Below are 22,045 nucleotides of genomic sequence, written 5' to 3'. Positions count from 1 at the left end.
AAAAGGAAAATGTGTTTGGGGCTGAGGGTATTCAGTTGTGGGAGAGTTGCTAGGAAATGTATGGTAAACAAGGGTTGTTTAAAAGGTTATTATACAGCTGAGTCATTCTCTACTTTCTGGTACCAGAGAGGAGAACAACCTTTACAAATGGAAAGTTATGTTGCTTTTACGAGGGGAGATTCCTGTCTTGTTTTTAGACAGAAAGGGGGAGGGCAGAGAGCTAACTACTTTCAGCTCAAAACAATCCTTACGCTAAAGTGGCATATTTTGGGGATGCCATTCTTTGATCCTCGTCAGTGTCATAATTTTGATGCTAACTGGCACTGAGAAACCCTCAGGGATTTTTCTGGGGAATAGTTTTGGAGTGTGGGATAGACATCTTCTTGCTTCTCATAGGTCTAACTTCAGCCTGAAAGAGAAGCACAGGGAAGAGCAGAGATGTGAAGGTATGGCATGCCCAGAAGGGCTGGGAGTTTCTGTCTAGCCAGGGCTCAGAGCAAGGCCTAGGAAGCAGCAGAAGGTGAGGTCGGACAAGTTGAGAGAGTTCATATCAGGAGGGCCTCTGCACAGATTTCCTCTTACAATTGGGAAGTCATTTAAGGTACTTAAGAAGGTAAGACATCAGATTGGCATTTTAGTTCTGGGGATAGTCTGAAGGTCCTAGAAAGGGGAGAAGCTGTAGACAGAAGGATGAGATAATCCTTCATTTGAGAAGCAAATGCTGAATACTTGCAAGGTGCCCAGTGCTCTGCCAGGCACTGGGCATGTGCCGATGTATGAAACCAACTACTGTAACTACCCTCTTGGAAACTGCAGTCTAACAAGTTATGGGCACAGCAATGGGTAATACTGATGGCCCCAGTTGAATTTATAAAGCACGTGGGATATATTTTCTACCTGGCAGGTTTGACATATCTGTGAAACAGCTAAATGGAAAGGTCCTAGGAGCCTAGAGTCAGTATGCATTCTCCCAAGTTTAAACATAGAAATTGTTTCTGAGTCTCCTTTATCAGAAACAAAGCTGCTTTCCTAATAATTACCTGTGGGCTTCTACTCAGAAGAGGACTTTCCCTTGAAGTTGTCCTTGTCTCTCTGAGAGTTGACAAGCTCGACTAAGTGGCAGCACCCCAGGGTGGGGCCTGGGTCTGTGCTACCAGGGTCTCCTTTCTGATAACTGGAGTGAGAGTGAAAAAGACTCAGAGACAAAAGTGTGGGCCTGAATTCCAGTCCTGTAACTCACTAGCTGTAACTCACCCATTTCTCCAAAGAAGTTGATTACCTTTGCCCAGTACTGCACAAGAAGCAGGGACAGATCTGACATAAAACTGACCTAAAATGAACCCTTAACTGGGTTTCCTTCTCCTATGAAGGAAAATTTGACCATCGAATCAGGAGCTGGCTCTTTTGTGTCCCTTCTGAAGGCCAAAAACTCCTCACCTACAAAAATCAGTTTTGTTTTTATTAACATTTTAAAATGACATTTACATATGTGACTCTACCCTCTCTAATTCAGCAAACCCTCCCTCTCATCCCATCCTGCTCTCAAAGAATTTGTTAGTCCTTAGCAAAGATAACAGACTTATTGTTTCAGTTCCCACAATGCACATGTATTTATTAGGTCCTGCCTTAAAGCCAATTCAAACATTTTCTATGATCATTTCTGGCAAGTGTCGATGATTTAGCAATCCAACTTTAGGATGACTTTTAATATACAGAGGGTCAGCCATCCTGAGGTAAGTACCCATAAGCTGTAATACTTCAGTACCTTCCAGGTACTCTATACGACCTGCTAATTATCTGTCAAAATGCAGGCATCAGACACAAATTAAAAGGAGGGAAAAACCTTAATCTAATCACTGTTTTTCCAGTTTCTGAGTGTCTGAATACCACATACGTCAAGCTATGTCTTGCTCTGGGACAGCACAGACTTTAATATGTTTCCCAAAGCCCACAATTCTCTGCAAAAAATTGTTTTTTTTGCAGTTGAGATTAATAAGTCAATTTGCTTGTCTGAACGGTGTAGAGCTGACTGGTCCCTTCTTTTCCAGAGGGCACACTGCAGTGTCATAATATGAATGTCTCTTGAATTTGGACATAGCACTCTCTGCCCACAAGAAGAAAATTTAGGCTTGGAGGGGACCCCTGCAAATGCTGTCTGATTCAATTCATCTTCTACGTAGACAACTATGTGAGGAAAGAAGAGCTCGCATGGCATTTAGGTTTGACTTCCCTTCCTAAATTCCAGAAAGAAATCCTAACTTTTGATAAGCAAACCAACTTCAGTTGTATTTTGCCAATATTTACTGAGCACTTGCTAGGGATCAGGTCTTGTGCTAAATGGAGTATAAAAAAAAAAAAGAAAAAGAAAAAAACTGATCTAGTATTCTATGGTAACTAACATTAATACCTGAGGTTTTATGTGACATCAGTGCCTTTATTTAATGGGAGTTTTGTGTATTCGACCAATATCTTCAGTTTCAAAAGGCAGTTCCCCAATTAAAAAAAGAAATTCCCTCTCTCTCTCTCTCTCTCTCTCTCTGTCTCTCTCTCTCTTACATTGTCATGAAGTTCTAAAAGGACAAGGACAGAGATTTTTATGTGTCTCATTTGGGCTGTATCCCTAGCATCTTGAACAAGGTCTGACACATACTAGGTACTCAATAAATATTTGTTAAACAAATCTGTGATACCCTTGACCTACAGAAAGGGAGATCATTATCTTCCACAGCCTCTCACCAAGCAAGTACTTGAGAAATACTAGCACATTCTTCTGACCAACAAACAGGCATATGTCTACTTTGCAACATTAGAAAAGATACTGTGGATTAGTTTTTAAAAATATGAACACATGCCTGTGATATTTAGCTGCATGGGAAAGCAAGTTCCAAAACAATATGTCTAGTATAAACCTATTTTTATTTATTTTATTTTATTTTATTTTTGAGTTGGAGTCTCACTCTGTCACTCAGACTGGAGTGCAGTGGCTGCTCCCGGCCACTGCAGCCTCGACCTGCTGGGCTCCGGCGATCCTTCCGCCTCAGCCTTCCAAGTAGCTGGAACTACAGGCACGCACTACCACGCCCGGCTAATTTTTTTTATTTATTGTAGAGGTCTGGCCAAGTTGTCCAGGTGGGTCTCAAACCCGCGGGCTCAGGCAATTCACTCACCTCGGCCTCCCAAAGTGCTGGGATTACAGGCTGAGCCACCAAGTCCGGCCTAAACCAATTTTTAAATAGTAGCTCTTTTTTGGTTGATGGACTTTTAGGCAGTGCTTACTTTCTTTCTTTTTCTTTTTCTTTTTTGCATTTTCTGCTTTCTAAATTCTGTGCAGTGAGCATGTATTGCTTTCCTAATTGCATTTTTTTTTTTTGAGTTGGAGTCTCACCCTGTCACCTAGACTGGAGTGCAGTGGCCGCTCCCGGCCACCACAGCCTTGACCTGCTGGGATCCGGTGATCCTTCCACCTCAGCCTCCCAAGGCGCAGGATTACAGGCTGAGCCACCGAGCTTGGCTCCCAATCGCATTTTTAAACATTACTCTAAAAAAAGACTGTACTCTAAAAAAAGTTCAGGTTTTTGACCCATTTTTTTCTTCAGTTTGCATTTTGATTCTATTCAAGTCCCTTTATTTAGCTATAAATAGCAGAAAATTGTTATAGGAGAAAAGAGAGGATGTCAAGTTTCCTCACAGAGGCTGATATTTCCTACCAGATATGAAGTGAAGAGAGGTGGCTTCAAGCATCATCAGCTAATGACCAATCAGTGATTAGTGTCAAAGAGCTAATTGTGCCAGTTGTAATTTTGGGAAGGTCATCTAGACCCATAGGAAAGATGTGAGGACAGGAACGATCCTGAATCCCCAATTAAAAGGAACCTTTTCAAAGTCAAGGAAAATTGTGCCACCAAAATCCATTTAATGGTAATTAGCTGTATTTCAGTGGATTAAAAAAAAAAATGACTCCTAAGCCAGATCAGGAAGGGGCAGCCAACTTTTTAAAAAGTGACATTCTCCCTCTCTCACCTAGGAAGAAGGTCTAACTAAGATTTCAAAGCCTAGCCTATGCACTTCTCTGGAGTTTGGCAGCTGTTGGATTTTGGTGTCTGTGTGCCAATTATTTGCTCTGCCAGCAATGTGTTAGGATAATCACCCACTGAAGGATTTCAACACATTACATTTCCCCAGAAGCCTTTGTCTAACAAGGTAATTTATGACCTGCTGAGGAATCTGGTCTTTACAAAACAATAAATTCACACTTGCGCTGGACTTCAAAGCTGCCATTATGAGCCTCAGTAGCAGAAGACATCCTGCAGCTGAGAGCCAGATCAACAGATAAGTGAGTTTTTAATGATCTCTTTCAGGCAGGCTGCAAAGGGCACAAAGCTGATAGCCACTGCAGCATTTGGTCATTCTAGCTGCAAAAAATTCTACCCTAAAAATAAGTCCTTTTGACAATGTTAAAACCGTTTCACCTACTCTACAGGAATTGAGATCTGTGGAACTTTTGAAAGATTGGGAAGGAATCAGGTATTCCCTATGGGAAGGTTAGTTACTTCTGTCCTGGTGGAGTCTTGCTGGGATGCCAGCAGCAGTCTACTCCCCCAACCCTGCCACCAGCCTAAGCCCAAAAGTTTCTCTCTGGAAAGTAGGGGGCTGGGGAAGGGTAAGCTCCTCAGTATCTTCAACTCTTTCAACAAGCTTTTGGGGCCGAGGACATCTTCCTCACAAATAAAAACCACACAAAACCTAAACCAGGTTTTCTGGAGTGTTGTCTGTATCCTGCTTGCATATGAGTCTTGTGGGATGCTTGTTGTAAAAAATCATCCCCCTCAAGTCCTGCTATATCTACTCCCAGAAGCCAGGCCTACGAGTTAGAATCGTTAACAAATAGTTCAGGTGATTCTTACCCATACCAAAGTTTACAAAACACTGGATGGGATGAAAATAGAAAGACAAAACTGGGACTTGGGGTTTTAGGGTAAGCAAGATCCAGAATCAAATCTAGAAGCCACCATTTACTAGCCGTGTGCTCTTGGACAAGTGTCAACTTCTTAGAACCTCCTATTTCTGTAGTGAGGAATAATAGCTTCTGACTCTGAAGTTGTGGCCTGCCTGCTCCTTCAGACTCCTCCCAGCTCTCTCTCTTGTGCCTGGGCCTCCACCTCCAGTTTCCTTGCTGCCATTTTGGACAGACGTCGTAAGTTAATAGCGCTCCTCATTCCCAGCAGCTCCTCAAGCTCCAGCTCTTGTGAAAGCACATCTGTCTTCTGTTTGAGACACATGGTATGCAGAAAAGGGCTAGACTGCTTGTATTTTTTTTAACTTTTTTAAGCAGTAGAAATCATTTTACAAATGAAAACTTCCTCAGATACTTGATGTATTAGCTACATATATATATATATATATACATATATATATATTTAAAAACAGCAGTTCTGTGTGACGAAGACTCCAACTTTGGATCCAGTCATCCTCTTTCCACTCCACCCTGTGAAGTCTCCCTGAAGCCTTTGAAGGCACCTCTGTGGGGCATCATGGTCTGCAGAATGGACAGAAAGAGTATCTGTGTCTGAGGATAGGGATGGAGTGGGAAACAGAGGGTGAAGGGTCACGAGATGCCAAGGGGACAGAGAAGTTGGATGTGCCAGGATGCACGCTAGGTGCATAGGAGGGGAAGCAAGTTTGCAGGGAAAAAGCACTCAGTTTCTGATTCACTCTGTTTGAGGTGCCACAGAAGCAACCAGGTGTTGTGAACACTCAGCAGGCAGTGGAAAATTCACACCCAGAATTACAGACAGAGGTCCAAGCACAACAGGGATGTTTCTGCCTTCTCTTCGGTTAGTGTTTCCCACACATGACTGCACTTTAGGATTACCTGAGAGCTTAAAATGTACAGATGCCTGCATTCCACCTCCAAAGATTCTGATGTAATTGGCTTGGGTTGTGGCTGAGCATTGGGATTTTTCATCTTCCCCGGTGATTCCAATGTTCGGCCAAGTTTAGGAACCACCCCTTTTAGTGTAGAATAAAAGATTTGTCTCTCATCCAGGCACACCTGTGCAGATGTGGGAAGATTTATTCCATATCCCCACTACAAAAATTCTATTAAAAAGGCAGCAATCCAAATGCAAATTACCATTATTGGTAATTAGTATTAGTTTCCTATGATTGCTATAACAAATTACCACAAATGTGGTGGCTTAAAACAACAAAAATCTATTTTCTCACACTTCTGAAGTTCAGAAGTCTGAAATCAGTATCACTGGACTGAAGTCAAGGTGGCAGCAGGGCCACACTTCTGGAAGCTTTGGAGGCAAATCTGTGTTTTGTCCCTTCCAGCATTCCTTGGCTTTCTGTCATCACATCGTTCTAATCTCTGCCTGTGATCACATTGCCTTCTTCTCTGTATCTGTGTACGAATCTCTCTGCCTCCCTCTTATAATGGTACATACAATTGCATTTAAGGCCCACCCTGGACAGTTCAGATAATCTCCGTATCAAGACCTTAAGTATATCTGAATGCCCTTTTTTTTTGCCATAAGGTTCCAGGGACTGAGCCCTGATATCTTTGAGAGGCTCTTATTGGATCTCTCAAAGTCATTCCATATGCAAAATAAGTTCATCTCCATCTTAACATCCTCTAAAGTCTCTAAAACCTCTAAAGTCTCAACCCATTAGAGCATTTATTTATACCCAGAATCATCAGCTCAAAAGTCCCAAAACTCATCATCCAAATAATCAAAGTCAAGCCCAGGTGAAATTCTGAGTATGATCCATCCTGGGGTAAAACTTACCTCCGTTAAGCTGCCTGATTTTGAAATACAGAGGTGGGACAGGCATAGGAAAACAGCAATAGATAATCCATTCCAAAAATGAGAAAGTGGAAGGAAGACAGGAATTATGGGCCCAAACAATTTTAACATTCAACATGGCAAATCCCTTTAGGTTCCAAGACCTGGGAATAAATCCTCTGTGGCTCAAGGCTCTGTACTTTGGGCCATCGCCCTACCATTCAGGCCCCAGGTTCCACCCTCAAGGTCTTTTTTCCTTTTTTTTCAAGGGAAGCATATGTTTTCTGTCGAGTAGTTTTATTATCCTGATTCCTGTTTGTAGAATTTTCAAAGTCAGGCAGGTTTCCTTCATTTCCTCCTGTGTCTTTCAGTCCAAGGTGGTAGGGTTTCTGTTGATACAACAGTCTCAAAAGTTTTGTGGGTCTCCCATGTATATTATCAATATTCATGTCATTACACAAGATGATTCTTCACAGATCCTTTTCTGGATAATTCCATCCTTTTTTTTTTTTTTTTTTTAGAAAGCAGGATTTATTAAGAGGACAGGAAAGTTCCCTGGAAGGGCAAAAGGTCTTCTAGTCACACTCTCAGCTTTCTCTCCAGAAAACACTTTCCTGACAGTGACTCTCCTAATTTTAGCATCTCTTGCAATCTGGATAAGTTGATAATTTCCTAAATCATCAAGTTCTGGTTACTTTTTGCTTAACAATTCTAGTCTTTTCTCTCTCTTATTTTACTATAGACAGTAAGAAAAAACCAGGTTATACCTTCAACACTTTTCTTAGAAATTTTGGCTAAATGTCCAATGTTATTGTTTATAAGTTCTGTTTCCACATAAGTATAGGATGCAATTCAGCTAAGCTTTCTGCCACCGTCTAATAAGGATCTCCTTTCCTTTAGTTTCCAATAACATATTTCTTGTTTTCTTCTGAGCCCTCATCAATAACGCCTGGAACCTTTATCTTTCTATCAATATCCTATTTCTGATGATGTATGTATTCTCTAAGACAATATAGGATTTTCCTATCTTGTTCCTCACCTCCTTCTGAGTCCTTACCAGCAATGCCTTAAATGTTCATATTTCTACCCATGGCCTGTCTAAAACAATTTGAGGTTTTGGTTTTGATTTTTTCCTGCCATGTGCCTCAAAATTCTTCAGCCTGTAAGCCTGTATCCATGGTTTAACTCCAAAGTCACTTCTACATTTTTTTTTTTTTTTGAGTTGGAGTCTCACTCTATTACCCAGACTGGAGTGCAGTGGCCACTCCCGGCCACCGCAACCTCGACCTGCTGGGCTCTAGCGATTCTTCCGCCTCAGCCTTCCGAATAGCTGGAATTACAGGCATGCGCTACCACACCCGGCTGATTTTTTGATTTATTGTAGAGATGAGGTCTCGCTGCCCAGGCGGGTCTCGAACCCGCGGGCTCAGGTAATTCACTCACCTCAGCCTCCCAAAGGCACGGGATTATAGGCTGAGCCACCGAGCCCGGCTCACTTCCACATTTTTAAGCATTTAAAATATGAGCACCTACTTCCAGTTACCAAAACTCGTGTTGGGACATGGATATCTTTGTAGGGGCATTACTCAACCTTCTATGCCTTTATAAATAGCCAATTTTACAATTAAATTATTCTGTCTGGGAAATATTTTTCTGTTTGTGTCTAAGTCCTGATTGTTAACAAAAACATCATTCATTCATGCAGCAAACATCTCAGTGTCACTGTACATAAAAATTAGGTTCAGTTTCTGTGATTCCAGGCAGCGATAACCAGGAACATTATTATTTGCATATAATCATACAGCATGTTTGTTGTATGTGTGATATTAGATTAGGTTATAAACTACTAACTAGGGCAAACTAATTTTCTTCTCATTTAAAAACTATTAAAATCTTGGGCTTACATATTTACCTTATTGAAAAAATCTGATGGAAGGTCATAATTGAGTATATAAAAAATGAAAATGGTAACATGGCCCTAGTATTCATTCCTTCACCCCCAAAATGTTTGTGGATATCTATAGGGGCATTCTGCAGGATCTCAGGATCTAGAAATGAATAATATAGACACAATCTCTGCTCTCATCCCCCAGAGCTACATGTGCTTTTGCCACAAGACAAAGGCTTTCCTTTTGAAGAATGTCCTTCTTTTACATTAAAGCCAAGGACTATCTGAGTTCTCCATTGCATCCCACATGTAAACCTGAGTTAAAAGAAGAGAGCAAAAAGAGAGTGCCCAGAATGATGGAGCTGGAGTTCTTTAACCCCATTTTGCCAATGATGGAATAGATTTAGGGCTTTTGTGTCTTGCCCAAGGTCACAGAGATGAGTAGAGAGCCAGAATTTGGATCCTGACAGTGTGGCTCCAGTTACTTGTTTAATGTTCACATAACCTCTCAAAATAGAGACTATGATCTCCATTTTTCAAAGGAAGAAACTGGGACTTAGAGATGGGGGGTAGTAAGAGAAGGCTTCACAGCTGCTAAGAGCTGAGGTCTCTCAGGCTCGAAACCTACACCCTTTCCACTATACCCACTGCCTCTGAACAGCAAAGGCTCTTAGGGTCTATGTTGCTAGCCTCTCCAGTCCTCTTGGAGGTAGTTTGGATGCCCATTTCTGATTTGTAAGACTTGAGAGAGAAGAAGCTGGACCACACAGAGCTTATCGTAGCTGTTTCAGCCACCCCTTTCTCAAGGAAGTGTGTGCTTGTCAATGAAAAATGTTGGAAATGCAAATACAGAGCTTGCACAATCTGGGAGTACTTCAACAATATGACCCAAACCACTGGCACTCACAATCAGGTGACTGGCTTTCAGGCATAGCTTTGGTGCAAGAACTAGTCAACTACATGAGAGGAGGTTGGCTTGAAGTGAGTCAGATGGCAGAGGGGTCATATCTACGGGCTCCAAGGTCAGAGGCACTTGGGTGTGAGTACCAGACCTGTCATTTACCCACCAGTGATGCTGGCATCATATTCAGCCCGGCTGAGCTTCCGTTTTCTCCTCTGTAGAATAGGGATAATGATAGCATCGAGCCACTGTTTTTGTTTGTTTGTTTTTTGCTGTGTTTTGCTTTCATAACATTGAAAGAGATAAAATGCATAAAATGTTTATTTAGCAATGGGCCCATAGTAGGGAGATCAGAAATACCGGCAATGATTATCAATAATGGCAAACCTTAGGGATGTTACCTCAAGAACTGATGCCCATATCAGGTTATTTGATGAACTGCTATGTTTGTGACTAATAATGCAAATATCAGTTAAGAAATATATAGCTCTTGTTTTGTGTTAGGAAGTGTTCTAAGTGCTTTACAGATATGAATTAGTCTTCAAAATAACCACAAAGGCATGTACCATTGTTATTCCTGTTTTACAGATGGGAAAACTGAGGCACAGAGAGATCAAGGACCTCCTCTAAGGCCGCACAGCTAGTAAGTGGGGGAGTCATGGACTAAGCCCAAGCAGACTGGTTCCACTGTCCTTGCTTATAACTGCTGCACTGCCCCAGCATTCACTGTAAAAGGGGCCATTTGTGACAGCCCTAGACCACTAATGCAGGCTCTCTGGGTCCATAGGCAACTTCTATGATTCTGGCTAGCTAATGTCTAAAGTCCATCCCGGCATCAACATTTTAAGTAAAAGGCAAAGGTAAATTTTAACTTCTCAATATAGGCCTGGATATGAGAAATTCAGACCTCAGTGGCTCCAGCTGCCGACCTCCTGCAGCCTGTGGGCAAAGCAGCTCACCTGTGCGTCCACGTAATCATCATTGGCATGAATTGCCTGGTTGCCAGAAGTGTGAGAGTTTGCGATGCGAAAGCAAAGGAGGCAGGGTTCCCACCCAGCACATCTCTTTGAACGGGCTGCAGCTGCTCTCTTTGGCCAGGACGTGGTTGCAAAGTTCACACTTAAGAGTCCTTTCAGAGGATTTAAAAGAAATAACAACAGAAGCCAGTAGAGTAGAGGTGACTTGGTCACCTTTTGCCCCCAGTGGCTGCTTCCACAGCTGGAAGGAACAGGGCGAACCAGCAATGCCGGACCTTAACTGTCTCTGTGGCTTCCAACTGGCTGCTGCTTGAGTACAATATCTACTGAGCACTTGGTCCATTGCAAAGTAACCAGCAGTTGGAGGGGAAATTGCTGCTGAACTCAGAGTAAACAGGGGGACAAGAGTCTTCATTTGAGGAGTTGGAATTCACTGGCAAAGGTGATAGGGCCACTTCCTTGCCAAACTGAGGCCTCTTTTTTTATTTTTTTAAACATATTTTTTATTTTAAAATTGTGAGTTATAGTCAAGGGTTAGGTATACAAATGTACATCGTTCAGGCACCCTTGTTGATAAGGGGTGTCCCCCCCCCAGAGAGATATTGACTACCGTTAATCCTACCTCCCTTCCCTCCCTACTCTCCCATAGTTTCCCACCACTGTCAGTTCTTTTCTTTCAGTATTATGATAGATGTTCAAGGTCCACTTATGAGTGAGAACATGTGATACTCAGATTTTAGTGCCCAGTTTAAGCTTGTTGCTCAAGGGGTCTCGGGTTTAATGACCTGCAGCCATGCTTGCAGAGAATTAAAGGCTAACTGCCTGGGATGTTGGTTTTCTCATTCTGTGAAGAAAGTAGTTCAAGAATCTGCCCATCTTGGTTGCTTTGTTTAGCTTGTGTCCTGGGGCTACACATGAGAAAATGAGATCGTAAAAACAATGGAGGGGGTGGATAGAAGGGAGACTTGTGGGAGCAGATAAATACAGTGATGTCAAACTCAGGAATATTTAAATGGGAAGAGAAAATGTTATGTTGTCTATTTTGATATAAACTACTAAATCCGAATGAGAAACATTTCAGTACTTCACTCCAAAACACATTGCATGCCATTCTATCCTTTTCAAAGAAGAATTTTGGGATCATATTCTAAATGCTTTTAAAGAGGCATTGACTACTTTATATCTGGGGTTGTATATAGCGTGACCAGCCATCCTTATTTGCTCAAGACTGAGGGAATCTTTTAGTGTTAAAATGAGGAAAGTCCCAGGCAAACCAAGAGTAGTCACTTCAGTTGTAAAGAAAGTAAACGTAATGTTGAAGGAGTAAGGTCATATTAATGTAACAATATATTGATATTGACTTTTGTGATTACTACTAAAGTTGTTCAATGGCAGTACTTAATATCACAAGGCCAAATTATATCATCAATTTCTGATACCTTCTCTAAAACAATCACTGTAATAAAATTACCAGCTTTAGTTTTAGGGAAAATTTTCACTAATTCACTTCAATTTTTATATGTCACAAATAACAAAATGGTAACCAAAATATGATGTTTTGAACAAGAACATGAACATGAGGTCATTTATTCCATTTCAAACCAAAAATGTCTTTTTGCAAAAGTCATAGATTTGTCTTTAAAGCTTATTTAAAATTTTGAAAAACACTATTTTTCACAAGGTCATTCAATTTAGTCTGTTCACAAAAAGGACTATTTTGATTCTGTAGTCTGGTACCCCATTGCACACATTTACACACATTTGTGCAGACTTTTTTTTAAGAGAACATATTTAAGCAGATTTAACCTGTGACATATTAGAGAGAGCAGGGGTTTTAGAACCAGACAAATTAGACAGAGGAAATTCTTCATTGTGCATGGAATTCCTCCTCTAAAGAATGGAGTTATTATTTTCACCACAACCTAAATTATTGGTAATGTGCTCCAAAACGTTTGCATTTATATTAGATTTCAGTAAAAATGCTGAGTCCTCACTATAAAATATCCTTTATTTTATTTTATTTTTTATTTTAAAGATGTGGGATACAATTCAGGGTTAGGTACATACGCGGTCATCATACAGGTAAAGTGTGGTTACCCTTATTGATGTTATGTGCCCACCTGCCTCAGTAGTATCCCACTACTACCAGTCCCTTTCTTATAGTATTTTAATAATGATCAGGGTACCTTTGTTTCTTTTAAAAAAAAATGGCACCTTTGAGTAGCATTAATTGCTTAATTTGACTATTATCATGAGAATTTAGGCTTGTAAAAAGTTCACATACAAACTGCCAACTCCTTTGTTTCTTTGTTTTATTTTGTTTTTTGTTTGTTTGAGTCAGAGCCTCAATCTGTTGCCCAGACTAAAGTGCAGTGGCACTATCACGACGGTCACAGCTTATGACAGCTTCAATCTCCTGGGCCCAGGCAATCCTTCCTGCTCAGTCTCCTGAGTAGGTGGGACTATGGGTATCTGCCACCATGCCTGGCTAATTTTTTTATGTAGAGATGAGGTTTTGCTATGTTGCCCAGGCTGTTCTCAAACTCCTGGGCTCAAGGAGTCGGCCCTCCTCGGCCTCCCAAAGTGTTAGGATTATGAGCATGAGCCACCTCATTTGACTCTTTTGCTACTTTGGATTAAAACAGGAACCGATGGCTAAAGACTAATAATTATCCACAATTTACCACTTTATACAGTAAAAGATTTGAAGCTTTCAAAAGACATTTATTCTTCTCTTCTTACACTGCTGGAAAAGTGTGTCTTTTGCAAAGTTGTACACCCTTATAATAAAAATGACATTAGAGATGATGTCACCAATCAAAACTAGCAGCAAAGCAAATTAACACAGATCCTCACAACTATGGAATTGATAAGGTGTTGTGACAAATTAGTCTCTGGATAATTGAGAAATAACTAAATTCCATTTTCATTTTAATTCTTCACATTGAATTTGAATTCTAACACATTTTTATTTTAGTATGCTAATTTTCCCCAGATGTTACTGAGTTAGCCTTTTACTCTATATATTTTGTTATCTTTGGTCAATATATAATTATAAACACTTGGTTGAATAGCATAGTTCTAAGAAGTGGATATTTGACTGAAAATGTGTCTACTAACTACAGGTCAGCCCATGGGAGTTAAAGTGGTTCTTACATTTTTTAAACTACATGTTTGTTGTGATTTGGGACTGTGAGGGAAAAAAATGTACTCACTTACTGAGGGACTATTTGGTTCAACCACACGAGGTATTTTGTCCATGCACCACCCTGAGAAATAGCAACTGTCGACTTCATTCTTTACTGGGAAGTCAGAGTCAGAAATAGACATTCCCTCTCTGTCAGGTTTGATTTCAAAGTCTATGCTCTCTCTAATATTCCTCAGGGCAAACCTGTTTCAACTTGTTGTGTCCATAACAGGTTCTAAAAGTTTAAGAAGAGGGGGGAATATGAAATATTTATGAAAAATCTCTTACAAGAACTGTAGAAGCTTACAATGCTGTAAGCCCTAGTTTCAGTGTGAAGACCTTTCATTATGTGTTCAAAATATAACTACCACAAAGATGCCTAAAACTTAAAGTACGCAAAACCAAATTCTCTGTCTTCCCCCACTGAATCTACTTTTATACTTTTAGCCACAGCCTGATTATATTCATAGGCAGTGGGAACAAATATACTGACTAAAGTGTTGTCTCTGCTCAGTGCTAGACATCTCACATCACACAACCTCCAAGGAAGATGTTACATTTTTTCTTACAGATGGAAAAACTAAGGGTAGTGATGCCTGATGTCACATCCTAGCTGTCTGATGCCAAAGCTCATCTTCGGATGACAGTGGGTCCTACTATCCACCACACAAAATATGAACTTGGAAGTCAATCTAGACTTTTCCTTCTTTCTTGGTGCTTGCTCACTAAATATGAATCCCATTAATTCTGACCCTTGGACATCTTGCTCCATCCCTATGCCTATGCTTTAGTTTGGGTCCTCATGATTTCTCACCTGATCTTTAGCAAGATCCTCTTAAGTTGCACTTGGATACCTGTCTTCCCCAGACCCTAGGCACACACTCTCCAGAATATACTACGCTATTGCCTCAATGAACTTTCTAAGCTACAACCTGTTTGGATCCCTTGCTTAAAATATTTCAATGGTTCATTCTCTACCATATAAAGTCTGATCTCCCTCTAGCAAAAAACACCCTTCATTGTCTCATCCCTATAGTCTTTTCACATCTCAACCACTCCCTTATACAACCCTCCAAGCCCCTTAGTGTTCTCAGTTCAGTTAAACAAATCTCTCTCCTGCTTCTGCTATGTGGCAGGCACTGCACCAGGCCACGGGGTACAACGATGGACAAGGAAGAGATAGTCCTTGGTCTCAGGGAGCTCAGAGTCTGAGACAGACATCAGGAAATAAGTTCCTGTGTGATGAATGCTACAAAACAGTAAGTACAAGGGCACATGGCAGCAAAATATTGGGGAAAGGGTGACATTGAACCTGTGCGAGATGTGGAAAATGGCGTGAGATGGTCCCACAGAGTTGAGATTCAGGAAACCCCAAGGAGCTAAGCAGTGTCTCTGTACCTGCATAATACCTTTGATATGCTTCCAAGTAAGTTCCTGTAGGGCATTGGGCTGTTTATCTCTGCCACCCCCAGAAAGCTAAAGTTGCTTACACATGGGGACAGTGCCCTAGCCACAGCTGGTAACCCAGACAGCTACTGGGTCTGGTACGATGCAGTGTTCAAATGTTTGTTGGTGATGATACTGATGACATTAAGCACCTTTTATTTGCTGTCTCTGTGACATATTGATATATTTTGCAACAATCCCCCAAAATAGGTAATATACTTATTTTTACAGTTACAGAAATGAGGGCTAGAGAAGATAAACAAGCCTACAAAATTAAACAATGAGCCAATAAGATGGAGCCAGATAACACAGCAGCACCTGACAGCTAATATACATAAGGCACATTTTGATGATAATCAAACTTTGTTGGATGCCAAAGAGCAAGACAGAGAGAAATTCTGCCTACCATTGTGTTAAAAATGTGCCCCCCCCATAGCACTTGGGAGTTCAGTGAGTGTCATCCTATTCCCAAGGGCATTTCCATCAATAGATATATGAGGAAAGTCTAGTTTCTTGACCCACAAGACTGAGGACAAGATCCAGGTAAGTAAACCAAGCCTTCCTCAAAGAGCAGCTGTTCTTTACCAAAAACCTTCTTCAACTGTCATTAGCTCCCCTGTCAAGTTCCACATGGTGTCAAATGCTACAGAGAAGAGTTGACAACAGTGAAACTCAAAAAAAGGCCACTGCACTTGGTCCCTGATAACCTGGAGAGGAGAAGCCAGAAGAGTGGTAAGGATATGAGTCAAACTACAAGGAGCTAAGGAGTGGGATGGCAGTGGGCAAGATGAAGTTGCTGATGATGTGTGTGGTCGCAGTGGGGGCACTAGCAGGAGACAACAGAGAAACTGTTAGAGCTTGAGATGCCTGAGTGTGTTGTGGAAGGAGAAAGGAGCTAGCAGAGAAGGAGAGAGTCCAGGTGCAAGAAAGATAGCATCTCAGAAGAAGCAAGAGCTAAGATCTCAGAAGAGACCCAGGCATCCAGCCCCCAGCTCACCCCCACCCCTTCCAGCCCCCACTCCCCTTAGGAACCCAAGGTTCCGGCCCTCCTACAAATCCCAGCCACCCCTCCCCCATCAGTTTCTCCCCTCCAGGGGATGGAGGCCGAGAGACCCCAGGAAGAAGATGGTGAGCAGGGCCCCCCTCAGGATGAACAAGGCTGGCCCCCTCTGAACTCCACCACTCGGCCTTGGCGATCTGCTCCTCTGTCCCCTCCTCCTCCAGGGACCCGCCACACAGCCCTGGGGCCTTGCTCTGCCTCCCTGCTTTCCATGCAAACTGAGCTCCTTCTGGACCTGGTGGCTAAGGCCCAGTCCCTCTGCCTGGAGGAGCAGAGGGCAACCTTCCACACCCCTCAAAACCCCCCAGGCCTAGCCCCTGCCCCACCCCGGCCTCTCGAGGACAAAGAACAGTTCTACAGCACCATCCTCAGTCACCAGTGCCAGTGGATGGAAGCCCAGCGGTCAGAGCCTCCTCTCCCCCTAGGGGGGCAGGAGCTCCTGGAATTGCTGCTGAGAGTTCAGGGTGGGGGTCGAATGGAGGAGCAAAGGTCCCGGCCCCCCCCACACACACACACCTGCTGAGACACACACACTGCTGAGATTTAAGCTCCCAACCAGTCCCTCCTCCACCCTGGGACTCAAAGCTGGGCATGCCCTCAACTCTTGCTTGGCAGGGGCACCAAAGACTGGAAGATCCAGCAGAAATCTCAATATTCATTGCCCTCATCACTTTCCCTGGGAAAGCTGGGATGACAGGTATGAGCCACCGTGTCTGGCTTGGAATCCCCAGTATCAAAACAGAATTCTAGCTCTCCTCAATTTCCTTACTAAAGAGTACATCAAGAGACTTTCATAACTGCAAAGTCACAAGTCCCAAGATGTGGATTTTGGGACATGTTTGGGTGCCATTTTGGATGAAGAGATAAAGTAATTCCTCAAACCCTGGGAATAGGCAAGGTAGGCCCGTCATTTAACTTGTTCCCCAAGTACTTGGAAGCTTGAGGCAGTAAGAGGATCTCAGGCAGCCATCTCAGAGAGTGGCTAGGGTTGCTGTAGGGCCAGTTGTCAAGTTCCTGACCAGTTGTCAAGCTACTAGACAGGGTCCTAGGACTCAGGCCTCCACTTACCAAAAAAAGACAAATCTCCCAAGGTTATGACCTGCAAGACAGCTTTACCCTCCCTCCCAGTAAGAAGAAAGGATGGGTGGGTGGGCACAGCTAAGAGATTAGGACTACTTTCCTATTCCCACCACCACCCCCTAGCCCCAAGACTGAGGGGCCTATAGGCTGTGAATAAACCTTTAGCCCTGCCCACCCTCTCTCCCCACTGCTGCTGAGTCTGTCGGATGCTTTGGCTGTATAAATAAATATAACTCCCCTCTGGAAAAAAAAAAAAGATCTCAGAAGAGGTTGGTGGGAGTGGGCTTTAGGGCACAGAGGGAAGAACCAACCTTGGCATGACGAGTGACACTCTTCCCAAACAGATGGGACAAAGGGAGGAAAGGATAGAATTACCACGGAAAGGCTTTGAGATCAGAGGAAACTGGACTCGGTTTTTTTTTTCTGAGTCAGAATCTCACTCTACCACCCAGGCTGGAGTGCAGTGGCCCACTCATGACCACCACAGCCTCGACCTCCTGGACTCAAGTGATTCTTCCACTTCAGCCTTCCAAGTAGCTGGAACCACAGGCATGTGCCACCACACCCAGCTAATTTTTTGATTTATGGTAGAGATGAGGTCTTGCCAAGTTGCCCAGGCTGGTCTTAAACCCTTGGGCTCAGGCAATCCTCTTGCCTCTGGCTCCCAAAGAGCTGGGATGACAGGTATGAGCCACCGTGTCTGGCTTGGAATCCCCAGTATCAAAACAGAATTCTAGCTCTCCTCAATTTCCTTACTAAAGAGTACATCAAGAGACTTTCATAACTGCAAAGTCACAAGTCCCAAGATTTGGATTTTGGGACATGTTTGGGTGCCATTTTGGATGAAGAGATAAAGTAATTAATTCTACAAAGCTGACAGTGACCATGACTAGAATGCAAGGACGTTCTAATGTTACATGGAAAAAAGAACAGGATTGGATACGCTAGGAATTAGGGCACCTGAAAGAAGAAAGTGAGAGGGAAGATGGGTAGAAGTACAGAAATGTTGTGTTCATGTCCATTGGGCCTAGGCTACATAAACATAGAATGCTTCTTCTTCATCTAGTGCATTGCTGTAAGGAGACCACAATAAAAGCAGTTTGGAAACAATAACGGACCTTGGGTTGTTATTAAATAGATGGGTCAGCAAATGGATAAACAGAAGTTTAGAGGGATGGATGGAAGAGCAAATAGAGTACCAAAAGAACAGAGAAGAGAGGATAAAACATATTATATTGACCTACTACATATATGACTCCTGATTAGAAGACTATCAGTGCCGTATCATTAAGTAGATGAGGAAAATGGAAAGCACTGTGGTCTTTCCTTTGACTTTCTAATTTGCCCAGTGAAACAGGCGATTTGCCCAAGGAAGGAAAGTTAGAGAAGGGCAAGGAAGGTTTTATTTGAAACTTAAAAGTTTCAAACTTTGAAGCTTCAAAGTAAAAGCAAGATTCACATGTAATGAGCATTTCTTTGCAGTGCCAATAGTGAGGGAGAAGAAAGCATTTTGTTTTGTTTTGTTTTTTAGCTCCACAGATGAATCAGGTAGCCTTGGCCACTAGAGACCATGGAAAGGAAAATGGGGAGCAAAACTGTGAGCAATATCCATGAGAGAATGTCAAGGTTGTTCTGGAGGTAAGATGGAAAACCATCATTCAGGTTAGCAGGAAATGATCTTAAGTGGAAATTAGAGAAATGGCACCAAGTATGTCCAAGGGTTTAGGGTTTTTAAATTCTTGCTCCATATGTGGTTGACCTAAGTTTGTAACAGACCTGCAGATAATTAATAATGACATATTTGTCTTGCTACATTTTACTTTACAAATGTATGTTCCATATTTTAATGGGGAATTTATATTATGTATATATTTATATGAAAATCATATTTCAGTGTGAATGTTTGAACTTTTTCCTGTCTATTGCCAAAGTTAGAGAATTTCATTTTCAGGAGAGAAAAGTCTCTCTTGTCTGGGATAATTAGTAAAAGAAGAAAAATTTGAATTTGGAGGAAAACTTTGTGAGATAAAGTCAGTGGCAAAGAAAGAAAAGACTTTTTTTATAACAAAGCCTTACAAAATATTTATTTGCTTATAATTCCCAAATTAATAGTGATAGCCTATCTTGCACCTCAGTTTGAACTCAAGTATCCAGCTGCCCCATTTGATTGCCTCACACACTTCTCAAACTTAGCATCCTCAACAACACTCACCTTCTGGTCTACTCTTCTAAGCCTACTCCCTCAGCAGCTGCCTCCTTTCTAGAAAAAGCACTTTATCCTTCTAGCTGTTCAGGCCAAAAAAGTGTAGTGTTATCCTGGACCTCAGACTTGGTTTCACATCTGCCATTGAATCTATCAGCAAATTCTGTTCTCTCTCTCTGTCTCTCTCTCTCTTTTTCTTGAGTTGGGGTCTCACTCTGTCATCCAGGTTGGAGTGAAGGGGCATGTTCACGGCCACCGCAGCCTCGACCTGCTGGGCTCAGGTGATCCTTCCTCTTCAGTCTTCCAAGTCAATGGAACTCCAGGTGCACACCACCATGCCTGGCTAATGTTTTGATTTATTGTAGGGATGAGGTCTCACCAAGTTGCCCAGGTTGTTCTCAAATTCCTGGGCTCAGGCAATCCTCTCGCTTCTGCCTCCTAAAATGCTGGGATTACAAGTGCGAGCCACAACGTCCAGCCCCTCTTTTTAAAGCATGTAGCTCACTGGTTTACCTGCTTCCACCCTTGCTGTTCTTTGGTCTACTCCCAACACAGAGACAGAGTAACACATTAGGAGCGTAACTCCTATCACTGTCACTGGTCTGTGAATAACTTTCCCATGGTTTACCATTTCCTTTAGACTAAAAGTTTACCATGGTTTCCAAGGATCGAGGGCTTGGTATTTGCACTTGTTCTTTTAGCCTGGAATGTTCACTTCAGACTTCCCATAGCCACATGGCTCCTCCCTCATTCTCCTTCAAGTCTTTACTTGAATGTCACCTTCCCTGTGAAGGCTTCCCTGGTTACACCATATAAATTATAAACTTCCCTCAATTCTATTTTTCATTTCCTGGCACTCTCTGCCTCCTTTACCTGAGCTATGCTTCTCTGTAGCACTTACTTTCATCTGACATGTATAGTTTATTAATTCATTACTATTTGTCTACTTCCACTAGATTGGGAGCTACATACAAGCTGGGACTTTCTTGTTTGGTTCATTGCTGTATTCCTTGAACAATGCCTAGACAGTATGTAGTAGGCATTCAACAGGTGTTTGGGGAGGAAGAAAGGAAGGGAGGAGGGAGGGAGAAAGGAAAGGCTTATACATGCATTCCCAATAGTGTCTGTGGAGTGGTAAATATAAGAATAATTGTCAGAAGATGAACTCCATAATTCCTAAACATTAAATTCAGAAAAACATTGGACATTAAGAGAAGTATGAGACTCAAGCAAAAAAACTGCTTAACATGCATATCTGTAAACACACACACACACACACAGTGAATTTACAAATCTACTGAAACTGGAAAAAAATCTATAGAACAAGAAATGATCACTAGAAAGCACATACAATTTCATTATTACTAGTTGAAATAGGTAAGACGTCATTGAGATTGCTGTTGTTGAAGGTGTTGTCCTGTCATCTTGGTTTAGTGAATGCATGACTATTTAGTGATCTTTTATCGATGTATTTCCTCTCTTGGCTCTCCAGACAAATTTTCCCCCTTAAGTCCCAACTTTCTTAATGTCACATTTTCTTTTCATTTTTTTTTTTTTTTTTGAAGTGGAGTCTCACTCTGTCACCCAGACTGGAGTGCAGTGGCCGCTCCTGGCCACCGCAGCCTCGACCTGCTGCGCTCCGGCGATCCTTCTGCCTCAGCCTTCCAAGTAACCGGAATTACAGGCATGCGCTACCACGCCTGGCTGATTTTTTGATTTATTGTAGAGATGAGGTCTCGCTGCCCAGGCGGGTCTCAAACCCGCGGGCTCAGGAAATCCACTCACCTCAGCCTCCCAAAGGCGCAGGATTACAGGCTGAGCCACCGAGCCCGGCTCACATTTTCTTACAATAGCAGTTATCAAGAACCAAATCCTTAAACTGTAATGGGACTTCTGTATTCCTTTCTAAGCCTAAAGATAAATGACATCTGAACTATCCAGTGTTGGCATTCACAATTCTTCCAACGATATAACTTCTAATGAGAGTTCATGCTAGGCAAGATTTCATCTCTCCTCAACTCCATGAAAGAGCAGATAATGCCACTATCATTTCCTTTTACCAAATGAGCATTAAAATAGATAATAAAAATGTAAAAAGAATAGCAAATTAAATTCAAAGGGGGCAACAGGAAGGAATTAATAAATTTATGAAGTAGAAAAGAAATAGACCACAGAGAAGATCAACAAACAACAAGAGTTGGTTGTTTGAAAAGGGTAATAAAACTGACAAGCCAAAGCTGAGGGTGATCAAGAAAAAGCACAAGTAAACAAAACGAGGAATGAAACTACATATGCTTCAGAAAGCTGACAGAGAATGAGGACATTATGAACTACTTTCTTCTTATATATTTTGATGATCTGTATTAAATAAAGGCATTCCTGGAAAAGTTTGATGGACTCAAGAAGAAATAGAAAACTTGAATAGTTGTAAAACCATACATTGAATTCTCAGTTTTTAAAAAATCTTCCAATAAAGAAAACCCTAGACTCTGACAGCTTCTGCAGTAAGTTCTAC

The 22,045-nt window shown here is 42.0% G+C and overlaps 1 pseudogene across 1 annotated transcript; it reads left to right on the top strand.

Annotated features, from left to right (window-relative positions):
* Positions 1-16,164: 16,164 nt before the first annotated feature.
* LOC103252542 lies at positions 16,165-16,939 on the top strand (annotated as a pseudogene). Its single transcript, XR_503796.1, has one exon. The product of XR_503796.1 is annotated as a G-protein-signaling modulator 3 pseudogene (transcript).
* The last annotated feature ends 5,106 nt before the right edge of the window (positions 16,940-22,045 follow it).

Source organism: Carlito syrichta, unplaced genomic scaffold, assembly GCF_000164805.1.
Source record: "Carlito syrichta isolate Samal-C Ts95f unplaced genomic scaffold, Tarsius_syrichta-2.0.1 Scaffold166711, whole genome shotgun sequence".
Taxonomy (NCBI): domain Eukaryota; kingdom Metazoa; phylum Chordata; class Mammalia; order Primates; family Tarsiidae; genus Carlito; species Carlito syrichta.
The sequence above is the reverse complement of the archived record's forward strand: the minus strand, read 5'-3'. Positions and strand labels throughout refer to the sequence as shown.